Genomic DNA, 11,339 nt, shown 5'->3' with positions numbered 1-11,339 from the left:
TTGAAGACATACTCAGTTTAACACGTAGGCTTTCGCGACCAATGTTATTCATAATCAACGTTTTTGGGTTTAGATCGCGTTATTTATAAATGTGTCGTAACCCTCCACCACCCGACACGGCCAATCAGTAAAAATGTGTCACGTTCACAAAAGACAAATAGTTCACTGTGGTTTCACGCTTCAACACACCGGTGGGCTAAAGCAGTGAACTATTTGTCTTTGTCAACGTGACACTTTTTTACTGATTGGCCGTGTCGGGTGGTGGAGGGTTACGACACATTTATAAATAACGCGATCTAAACCCAAAAACGTTGATTATGAAGACATACTGTAGATGATTGTTACAATTTATAACCTGAAGCACCATTTGTGAACATTGTACACAATACCTTTTCACAATTGTCAAGACAACTTCACGAATATTTCACTGGCTTTATGTAAACGATTCAGATTCGTTGCCGATTGTGAAAACAGCTGTATTTTATGGTGAATTCAATAAACACCTATTCAATTATTGATTATGGAATGGCAGCCGAAGGAAAGGTGAGAATGCTCCTGAAAGGATGGTGCAATGATACCAGCACAGAAGCCATCAATCTAGGTGGCTGCAGCTGACGTTTGTTACACATCGATTGGCCAAGCTTACATACAAATTTAGCATTTGAGAGTTATGAGCAATTCCTTCGTCCAAACCATCCACGTGGTATGTGCTAGGGTGGTCACATGACTATTTCTGGGATTGGCCCTTAGAGATTATACTCGCACACTTTAGAAGGCGTACTCCTGGGCCATGGCCTTGCATGGCTAGAGTAAGATTGTGATTGCGGGCCCATGTTAAAGAAAATGGGACACGGAGACCTCAGCGCAAAATAATCACGGCCAGGGTCCAGGGTGCCTTAAGCTCAACGCACAAACAAGGCATGACAGGCCAGGTCAGTGTGCACACCCGCACAAGTTTTGTGAGTCACTGTGTTCACAGACCATGGAAATAATTATATGAACCAACTAATCCTTGGCTTAAGAATAATCAAATTACAACATACATTTCAATATTTGTAGCAATAGTTTATTGACTCCATTGTCCAAGACGAGAATAAGTGTTACGAACGTGATATAGGGTTAAAAAAAATGTACATGCAGCTATTACCCTGTTTACAATTTTAACCCTAAACACATGAGCTTAGGGTAAGTATTGAAAACTGGAACATATGTTTCATAATTGGGCTTTTATTATGTATATTTTAAAAATCCTTATTTAAATGCTGGTTTGTGGAACACAAATTTAGATGAACCAAGGATACTGTAAAATAAAGAGAACTTTAGAAAGTAAAATATGTTCCAATACATATGCCAAAACCACAATATTACAAATAGCAGTATGTTTGAAAAGTTTAAATTTGAGCGGGTGAGGAAATATATTTCTTTACAAAATGTAGAACAACAGAATATGCATGACTCAGGAAGCTATTGAAATAATCGGCTGAACAAGAGCAGAATGGGTCTGCTTTGAAAAACAACTTGATAATGTAAATGAAAACATTAAGGAAGCATGGAGAGATGCTTGTTTGGAATCACAGAAACATAAATATATGTATTAGAAAACATCCAAATAATAAAGTAAGCTTGGGCAGGACACATACAGAAGGAAACATGGGCAGTGAATGAGACTGGTGACAGAATAGCAGCCAACGGAAATGAGAGAATGTGCCCAAGATGAGTACATGGTAGAGATTAGTTCATGTGCAGGAGGGAGATGGATGTGGCATCAGAGGATCAATTTTGAGGCCCCTATCCATTAGTGAATAAACAATATATGAAATGATGATATAAAAATAGAGTACGTATTGCTTAACAGCAACAAAGACAAACACTTTTCTTTTTCCAATTAGGACATTTAGAGAAGTACTGTTGGTGAGTACCCACCATAGCCAGATGGCCCATAGGGATCTGATATAGCCTGCACAATTACTCCTAGGGTTATGTACACGCTTACCCCGTGGTCCCTTTCCCGTTATCGTGCGTGTGTTATGTTCACCTTGTGTACATGCCGTTCTGAGAGGGAAATTGCCCGGGAAATGATTTCCGGCCACTCCATTTAGACCCCGTGACGGTAAGTGGCCTGTCTACGGGGAATGCTGTATAGTGACGCTTGAATCCGCAATCTCTATCATTTTTGATCTATACTACGCGCTTCCAAATCTCTGTCTACCGATGGGAAAGCCCTTCTGCCTTAGTGGGCTCTTGTTTAGAAATGTTGATGAGAGGCCCTGCCGTTCGCTTGAAAAGGTAACTCGGTCCCCCGAGAGGGGCACCTGGTGCAGACAACGCCCTAGCACTATTCCTGGACCGGTCCCAGGCGAGATCGACGGCACCCTCGGATCGGACCGCTAGTTCTCGTCTCAGGGGAGCTCAGTGATAGGATAAAGCTTATAGTTAAGTTCAAATCAAAGGGTTCGGGCGGGTCCGCTTCATGCTACCCGTTTCTGCGGTAAATCCTTTGACGACTAGCGGCCTATTCACTCATGATCGTCGGGTGCCGATCCAATAGAAACATGCACCTCGGACGTCTCCGGAGTCCGGCGCTAGGAGTAATAGGAGCGGAGGTGCCGGTTCCGCGGAACCCAATACAATAGAAAGTTGTCACCCAGTCACTACAAGACTACAATCTCTCATCGTTTAATAAACACGGAGGGGCGAGCATCAATACTCGTCTCTATTTACAGACTGGTAGGCCGTCAATATTGGAAGATAGTTGATTCGACTCGGCATTCCTACAGGGAAACTGGCATAGTTTTGCAGCGCGATTGACACGGCTCCCATCTCCAAGAGGCAGAACCGGGCGGATCAGCCGGATACTCGGCTTAATTGTCGACGTGAGGCAAATAGGTCTTGAACACGGTACTGTACTTTATCGCCTGAGTGTCACTCGCATTCTAAGGTTCACAGTTTCTCGATATTTTACCCAGACACGTCCAGCCAAGTCAAGTTTTCTTCTGCATCCTATCTAGTTTACCCCTATGACCATCGTAGTTCGTAACACTAGCAGCAATCTTGGGTCGGTACGTTGTCGACCCTCCGCGTAGGGATAGCGCGGCCCAACTCGTAGACGATATGAAATGGATTCGAACGAAAAATTTCATAAGATAATAGTTTCTCTTACTACTGTGACCGACAGATGTTTTTCCGTCTAGGTGTATTTCCCTGACTGAAAGCCAAGTCTGGTGCGGAAAAGACGCTGCCATGTAACGTATTACTTGGTCAGCTATAGGGTAGTGGTGAAATGACTGCTATCGCGGACAAGGTGATAGGCGTATAAATAAGCACGCCACGCCTAGGGGTGGCCCTCTGGCAGAAAAGTTTACGTCACCCCGGGTCCCGTCACGTGACGATGCAAGTCGAAACCCTCCGAACAAGTGCTCTTATGCAATATTTACAGACTCCCATAAAGACCTGGGGATTTGACAACTATGGGACTATCTTACAGAGGAAGGTTCTTCTTGACGAATGGACCAGTGTTTGGTCAATTCATACCGTGACAAGTCTTACCAGCTATTTTTCAATTCCTCTAACGGCGCCACCAGATCATGAGGGAACGCCTGCTCCTAACATAGGCTGACCGGCTTGCTTCCTATCCATCAACGACAGTAGATGCTAGTGTAGGACCCAGACCTGTGTCATCCTTGCTCCACTATACGCGCTAGCAGAATTGGGGACTGCTCCCGAATCCTAGACTGAGCACGAGGTTGGAGTCGTAAGCAGACCCCGATGGCTAGGACACCACACACGGACTCTGTGATAATGTACCCCCTTGGGGAGATCATTGCCGGCGCGTCCATTACCCTGCTGATATAGACAAGCACCTTGTATGGCTCTCTCTGCAACTCTGAGCGCTCGGCCTTGTCTCGGTTGGATTGTTGCACTATCGGAAACGCACCGCGAAGCTGCGGCTCCAAGAGCTCGGCGACTTGATCGGTCAACGTATAGTGTTCAAACAATTCATTCGTCACACAAGGCATTAAAAATGTACAAGATATAAATACTAGCTCCCATTGTCTGCGGTACGCAGAAATTTGGCTAAAACGTTGCGGAACTTTCTTGTTAACCCTGCCATTCACATTGGGGTACGACCGGACCGCGGCTCTCCAGTCGGTCAGGTCTTAAGGATTATACAGTTGGGCCATACCCAGGAGTCGAGCTCTGAATTCGCTACGCAATTCTGTGGTAGTGTATAGCACATATGACTCAAGTGAAGTTAGCGATTTCGCCCTGTTTGAAGTAGGCTTAGCTTTTAAACGTCATATTTCGTTCGATATGGGCCCCTGATGACAGTGCGACATTGGGAATTGTGACTCCCTTATCCCAGCCGTGTACCCACTGGTTCTCCGTGTCATTAAAAATAAGAACTTAGACCGCCACAAAAAACCATAGACCTACACGTTCTTTCGATATAAAGGCAAACGCCCCGAAAATCATTTAATTGTTCCCGATACGAATAGATCGACAGTCATCCCTTCAGATAGTCGACAGTGTTCCGATGTCGCGCGGGGAGGCGGCCTATTAGTTAGCATAAAGTAGAAAGTCGAAGCCAAAGGAGTGCTGGTCTCGGCGCAACGATTCTAATTTCGCATACGGCAACAAAACGTAACCTTGGACTTGGTGGTCTGTAGACTCTGCATGTATCTCAGACGCTAAATATTAACTTGTCAATTTAGACGGAGGTAGAGCTGATAGGTTCACGGACAGTCGACATTCCCCCCGACTTCGCTAAATCGTGTCGAATCTCTTTTGTGTGAGGCTATTATCGTGCCTGGTGGGTACTTGATGCCAATCCTCTCCCGTCTGTTCCTTGTGTGGGGAGCTCCTATCCAGCCACTAGCTATCCGGGCAGGCCACTTCAATTTGACTGAATAAAATTAATACGTGTAAGCCGCGCTTTGCGTGTGCACTCGTCGCCTAGCCTAGTATGCCTAAAGATTAGCTCTTCGTCGGGCGGCCACAGCTTCGTTAAACCCGGTCGATCTGTTCCACTACAGTCTCGTCAAGTGTTTGCCACTGAACAGAGCGCAGTCAACCCAATTAGGACACTTTCTGCCACTAACTTTCGGGTTCACACAATATGCGTTTTATTGATGCCGCACCTAATCCTTTATGGTGCATTAGTCTTGTCTGGCTTCGGAGGTGCATATCTTAGGCATCCAACATGGGTCTGATATACGAGTGAGTACTCTGCTCCAATGTAAATATCGAAACGGTTTTTACATCTTACCGCAAGAGCGGTTGGCGAAAGATCTGACTATCTAAGATTGACCTGGGGTCCCCATACAACCTGGATCATGTTCCTGTGTACCAACTAGGAGACCATTGTGAGGGCACTGGCCCGTGTTGCCGCTTCTCTTGGTACGGACCGTTAGTGAACATAACAACGAACTCCGTAGCAAGGGGCTATTTACGGGAGGGGTCTGCCCGTATAAGGTACCACCATACCCAGAGTAGTCCCATGCCTGGTAGCTCCTACTTGGTTTATTTGTGAATTGGAGAGCACTTCTGACACTTTCTACACTGGAGCACCCCATAAAAAACCAACTAGCTTGCTTCGTAAGAGCATATAGGGACATAGTGCACAAGGTTCGCTCCGCTAGGTATGACACGGAAATTTAAATCGACTTAACTGAGTTGCTACGTAGGTGTATTTTATTGGAGACTCGGATTCAAGGAAGCTCTTTCGGAATGACCGTTTCTTCTTGTATGAGTAGTGAGACTGTTAAAGCTAAAGTTAGATGTATCTGTCACCAACAACATAATTTATTTAAGCATAAGTCCTGGCCATTGTATCCGAGGGTAATGCGTTACAACACTAGTCCATTCCGTGCACTTCTATTGTCAAGTACTAATGTGTCAGCATTATTTACTACTCCCCGGATGAGTGCGATACCGGGTACGTACACCTTGCGGCCATCTCTCGTCATATGGGATAGGTTACACGTCATATTCGAAATGCGGTCTGTCATCTCTTGTGCCCGGTTCTGCTTGATTCAAACACGGTTACGCTTTTCGGTTCTGTGTATTTGACGCGACCGTCCTTACTTATTACGAATCACGACGCCTAGACGCTAATCAAGGTACGAGCACTGCGGTGAGTCCACACCCGACGCTATAAGCATCCTCTAGGGATGTTTCTTATGTAAGAAGATTACCGGATATGTGTAGAGTCATAACCGTTAAGACCATGGTACCTCTACGTCTTCAAGTAGGCTCTGTGCGGAGTTCCTTCACCACCACATCCCAAATATCTCCCCCCTGAACGCCAGGTAGAGTCATAGACCGGTAGACATTGACGGTGAGTTCTTTCTCAAAGAGAGATCACATCACTGCACGGCCCGGTTAATGTTTGTAAGGTATAGTCTCGTAGTTAGAAGACGGAAGTCTTCGACCAATGTACCGATAACCAAGGGCTTATGTTATTCGCTACACAATTTGGCGGCAAAACACATGCACCAGTGAAAACTTCTCTAGCTCTGATAGCTCTCAGTAAAGAGCTACTCGCCCTCCGGTACCACAACTAGTGAGCAATTTGGAATGAGAGAGCAGCTACCGATCTGAGTCTCCAAAGCTCAGCGGTGCAGCTTGGTAAGGCTGGCTTTCAGAATGTACAAACTGACATCCCTGGTCCCATCCTGGTATTGCCGCAGGGGACTATCTACATTCGGTACCAAATTCATGCAGTCCTTAATCTCTATGACTCGCTGCTACGATACACCTTACTCCCATTTCGCGACAATCATCTTAGAGCATTAACACATACACCGTTTCGCGACTATTTCTCGGCGCTCATGACGTTTAGGCCGTAAGACCTTGAACGGAGAATCTACATGTCTACTTGAGGGGCTTGCAGTAATTAACGATACGTAAGGCAAAGTAGCAGTTATAGACCACTTCAACACTGACTGTACGGAACCCGTTCAACTCCTCAATCACGGTGTGTTAAATAGGTCATACGCAGTCACTAGAGACCCTTTATTACCGCTGTAGATGCTACCGGCACTCCGAGTGGACTTCTGACGCTCCTAGTAATGGACACGCATAAACGGTAGCCCCCGCCGGGGATCTCGGCTGATTCTTTTTGTTATTGATCAGAATGGCTCATTAAATCCTTTGATTGGTGACAAGGTGGGGTTGGATATAGCGGCTACACCTGGGTTGTACAACAGAAGTCACAAGAGCGTACAGATTGTTTTGTCCATGGTTAATTAATCGGCTCAGCAGCATTTCTTTATAACACCGTAATGTCGCCAACGAATAACAGACGTTTTCACTGCAGCTAGTAGTGAGCATCAGGTCGTTGGATAGCCATTTGTTAAACCTTGGTGGATTGGGATGAGTTCTCCAAAAACATAGAAAGGGTACAACCTTCTCATTGCACATCGAGCGTCATGCTCTCTGTCCGGCTGTAAGGTGACCTCGCTTACTTCGAGTTTACTATTGTCTTCAGTTATCTACGTGCCACTTAAGGCTATGTCCAAATGAAGGAGCGTCCCTTTTTATGCGCGGAAGACTGGCTGACATCCCACCCGAGTGACGGATCCAAACGTATATACTACTAAACGACTGGGACTCCACCCCATGACGGATGGTGAGGAAACAGCACCTTCGGGCGCTCTGAGCTATTAGAGCCCGGAATAGGCGCTGTGTAGAAAAAGCGATGGCTTATTTCAGAAGCCTCCGGAGGTACACTGTAAGGCGGCACTATGTCCGCGTTTTCGTATACGCGGGTATCGCCAAGCCTTCTTGCGATTAGCAATGCTGCAAAAAACCACTCGACCTGTTTGGTTCGAATGTTGCATCGTGGCTAGCTATCGATTTACTGGTTCACACGGTGCGTGGATAGAATCACACAGGCGTTGACGATACGCGCTTCTCATAGCCAGCACCAGGTGATCGTGCTCCGTATGCGTTCCCACCATGTTTTATAGGAACGAAACAACTGTACCGCGTGGCTCAGGGAGTGTGCCTCTAACATCAAGCCGTTTTCTGCACAATGGACACTCGTTGTGACACCTCGCAGATTGTTGGAATACAACTCGAGATCCAAGGGTTAACAGTACTTCGAACCCAGAAACCCCTTGTCTGCTGGATCCGACGCATAATCTTACAAGATTAAGTCTCCGATGGTCAACAAGAGGTATCGGTGCCGCATACCCCGTGTTACGGATCAGCCAGTAACGACGGGTCAATGCCACGATTTTACCATATGCACCACTCGGTGATTTATCTAATCCCAGCATGCTGTCGTGATCAGTAGGTTCAGCCCGGGCTTTGCTTCGGCAACCACTTACCGAAGACAAGGATTGATGTTGCTCGGTCAGGCCTCCAGGCCGTTCACTGTTGGTATGGATTCTCGGATGAAAGCTTCTCGAGGTGGTCACCGGAAGAGATTATATTCCCAGACCAGCGCCGGTATTAAGGAATTGTCGTGCGTGTAGACCTAGTCACGAGTGGAACTATCCACGACAACTGTCCATGACCTCCTCTCTTTCTTCCAGTTTGTCCGCCCGACTAGCACGATGGAGCCCACTGGAGCTAGTTTTATGCCACGTAAACGCCAAAGGTAACTATGCACATTTCAGGCGCGGAAGACAGGGGATGCGTCTGTGACGCGGCGAGACTGCTACAGCTTCACGATTATCATCATGGACGGACAGAACACGCTCGGGGTACGACTATCTCTAAACGTACCGTCTCGCACAATTGCGGGATATTAAGTTTGCCGGAATCTGTTTCTTGTACAGAGGTACGGTACGTAGTGTGTATGCTACGGGTATAGAGATTGGTTAGCACCTCGTACGTGTCCGTCCCTCGAGGGCGCTATATATAGCTTCTTAAGAGTGTTTGCCACAGGACCTGGTATCGCTACAGTTTCCGTCGGTGGCTATTAGGCACGTTTACGGTAATCAGCCTCGAAGGATTAGCGCTTAGTGAGGTAGCCACTCAGGATCAATACTTAGATATCGAAGGTCCGCTGTAGCTAACTGTATATGGGTTCTGAAACTCATTCAGACTGGGCGAATCCAGCCAACGGTGGGAGACGACATTCGGTTGAAAGCAAAGGAGTAATTACGCCCGAGCCTCAGAGTATTGTCGGGCAGAACTGTAAATCTCTTGAAGCGTCCTGTGCAAATCTCCGGCTGGACGAAAGACATTACCGGCATTCGTTACTGTACTCAAATATTTTAGGAACTAAATTTACAACGTTTCTATTCTACAGTTTGGTGTCTACCATAGCTTAGTGTACCGTAAGATCGCCCTACCGAATTGGATTAGTGGGCGGAAACAGAGGCAGGGTGCTCGAGCCCCAAGGTCGGCCTGGTACGCAATTTGAAGGGCCCTAATTGTAGATAACCACATAATCTACAACCATTAAGTTGCTATTAGGTGCTCGAGGAGGCCGCCCGTTACTACTACTTAACCTCACCAGAGAGCAAACGCACTCGAAGTGTCGGGCGTAGGCTCCGCAACAGACCGGTTTCTTGGGGAACCCGATAGGCTGCTTCCACATCTCTGTCTTGCAGAAGATGCAGGCATCCGAAAGCGGTACGTTTGGGAATCCAGGTACCACCCCGAACGGGGCCCCCCGTGGAGGGTTACTAGTAGATTCACAAATTTCAATCTTTTTTATCAAGCTGCCTTGACGGAGGAACAGCTTACAAACTAGAAAGCCTCCGGTATGGCCCTGAGTCTTATGACACAATTTGACTCCACGTCAGACTGGCCGCAAGTCTTTGCACATCTTAAAAAGTTCCATTCCCATAGGTAGGGTGAGACTGATATCCTTTTTCAGCGTCTCGATAAACAAGGTCAGGTTATCCCTCATTCTGGTACCCAATTCCAACCGCATTACGCGGTGTACCTCTGGCGAGAATGTCAGCCCGGAGCACATCATGGGACTTATCCACCAGAGTTCCCGGCCAACATTAAGCCGAGCATCTGATTCGTTCAATGTTCAAGACGGCCCGGACGCAAGAGGAACTAAGACTCAAGGGTTCCAGCGCCTACAAACAATAGGACCGAATAGGTGGATTATTAGATAGTCTGGCGAGACGAAATGACAGTGAGTTAGATATTGTTTTGACAAGAGACTTGCTTGCTTTACTGGAGCTCACAACCGCAGAGTAACTATTAATGCCACCAACAGCAGTTCACTCACGCCATTTTGTCAAATTGAGGATTTGGTCAGGAGCCCACGAAAGGGTATCCATATCCGAGGCCAACTTCCTTAGTTAAGACAGTAATCGTTGTGCGCCTTCAAGAAGCTATTCGGGAGCAGCGAGCCGTTCTAGAATGGAAAGTAGTCGTATCAATTTCTTCAAAGGTATCTACAATTACTGGATTGCCTGGGACTACACCGCCAAAGACCGCCTTAACTTACACCCAAGCTAGTATGTAGCGACCCCATACTCCCAAACCTACTCGGAATCTGGTTGCAAAGTTTAAATAGAGTGACGTTATTAGGCGTGAAGCGATCTCGATCCCCGTAAGCAGAACGGGAGCCCAACCTCCGACATCGAGTGCTTCCCGGCAACAATTTATAATAGAATAAGCCGTGACAACGGTCAGTTAGGCCCATTTAACCGGAAAAGTTTTCTACACCCTCACCACTGAACCAGACCTGCCTAATTTAGCGCCATCGGGGCTGGACCGTCGTCCTGGGTAGGAAATCGCACTGTGGCACTAATTGGGAGAGCGAGCGCAGAGAAGGTATACAGGCCTTAGTGATACACTACGGCACGTACCCCGAGTGGTTACGATCTGATTATCTCCATCCTCCTTCACGTGAGGTAAGGTGTACAGAGTATAACATACCTGACTGGGAATCTTAAAAATGCAAGGTAATCGCCTTAAACCATGAAGACGGCACCACGATAGAATCAGCATTAGGGATACTCCACCCCACACAAAGATTATGGCGCTCGCGATCTCAACACACTCCATAACATAGAGGCCTATGCTATGGGATAGGTTGTCGACGTAACGTGCCGTCCTGATCTAACCACTGTATTGACTTCCCGATTGTGGGGCATGGCTGAAATCCCGCAAGGTCCCTTGGATAGTCCGTCGAGATCCCAGCTCGACCAGTATAACGGCCTGATATACACTGGAGACGCCAATTAAGTTTAGACTCAGCGCCACACTGTTGGTATGCTCCTAACAAAGGCCATAACAGAATAGATCTCTTAAGGCTAGGAACCGTTCCCCTCGCCCACCCAGCGTCCTCAAACATTAAAAGCAGGCTCCGCAACCCGCACCGTCATAATTTTGGAACTACCGGGACATTAGTGTGCCTC

Source organism: Callorhinchus milii, unplaced genomic scaffold, assembly GCF_018977255.1.
Source record: "Callorhinchus milii isolate IMCB2004 unplaced genomic scaffold, IMCB_Cmil_1.0 Scaffold213, whole genome shotgun sequence".
In the NCBI taxonomy this organism is placed as follows: Eukaryota; Metazoa; Chordata; class Chondrichthyes; order Chimaeriformes; family Callorhinchidae; genus Callorhinchus; species Callorhinchus milii.
This window is presented reverse-complemented; position numbering follows the sequence as displayed.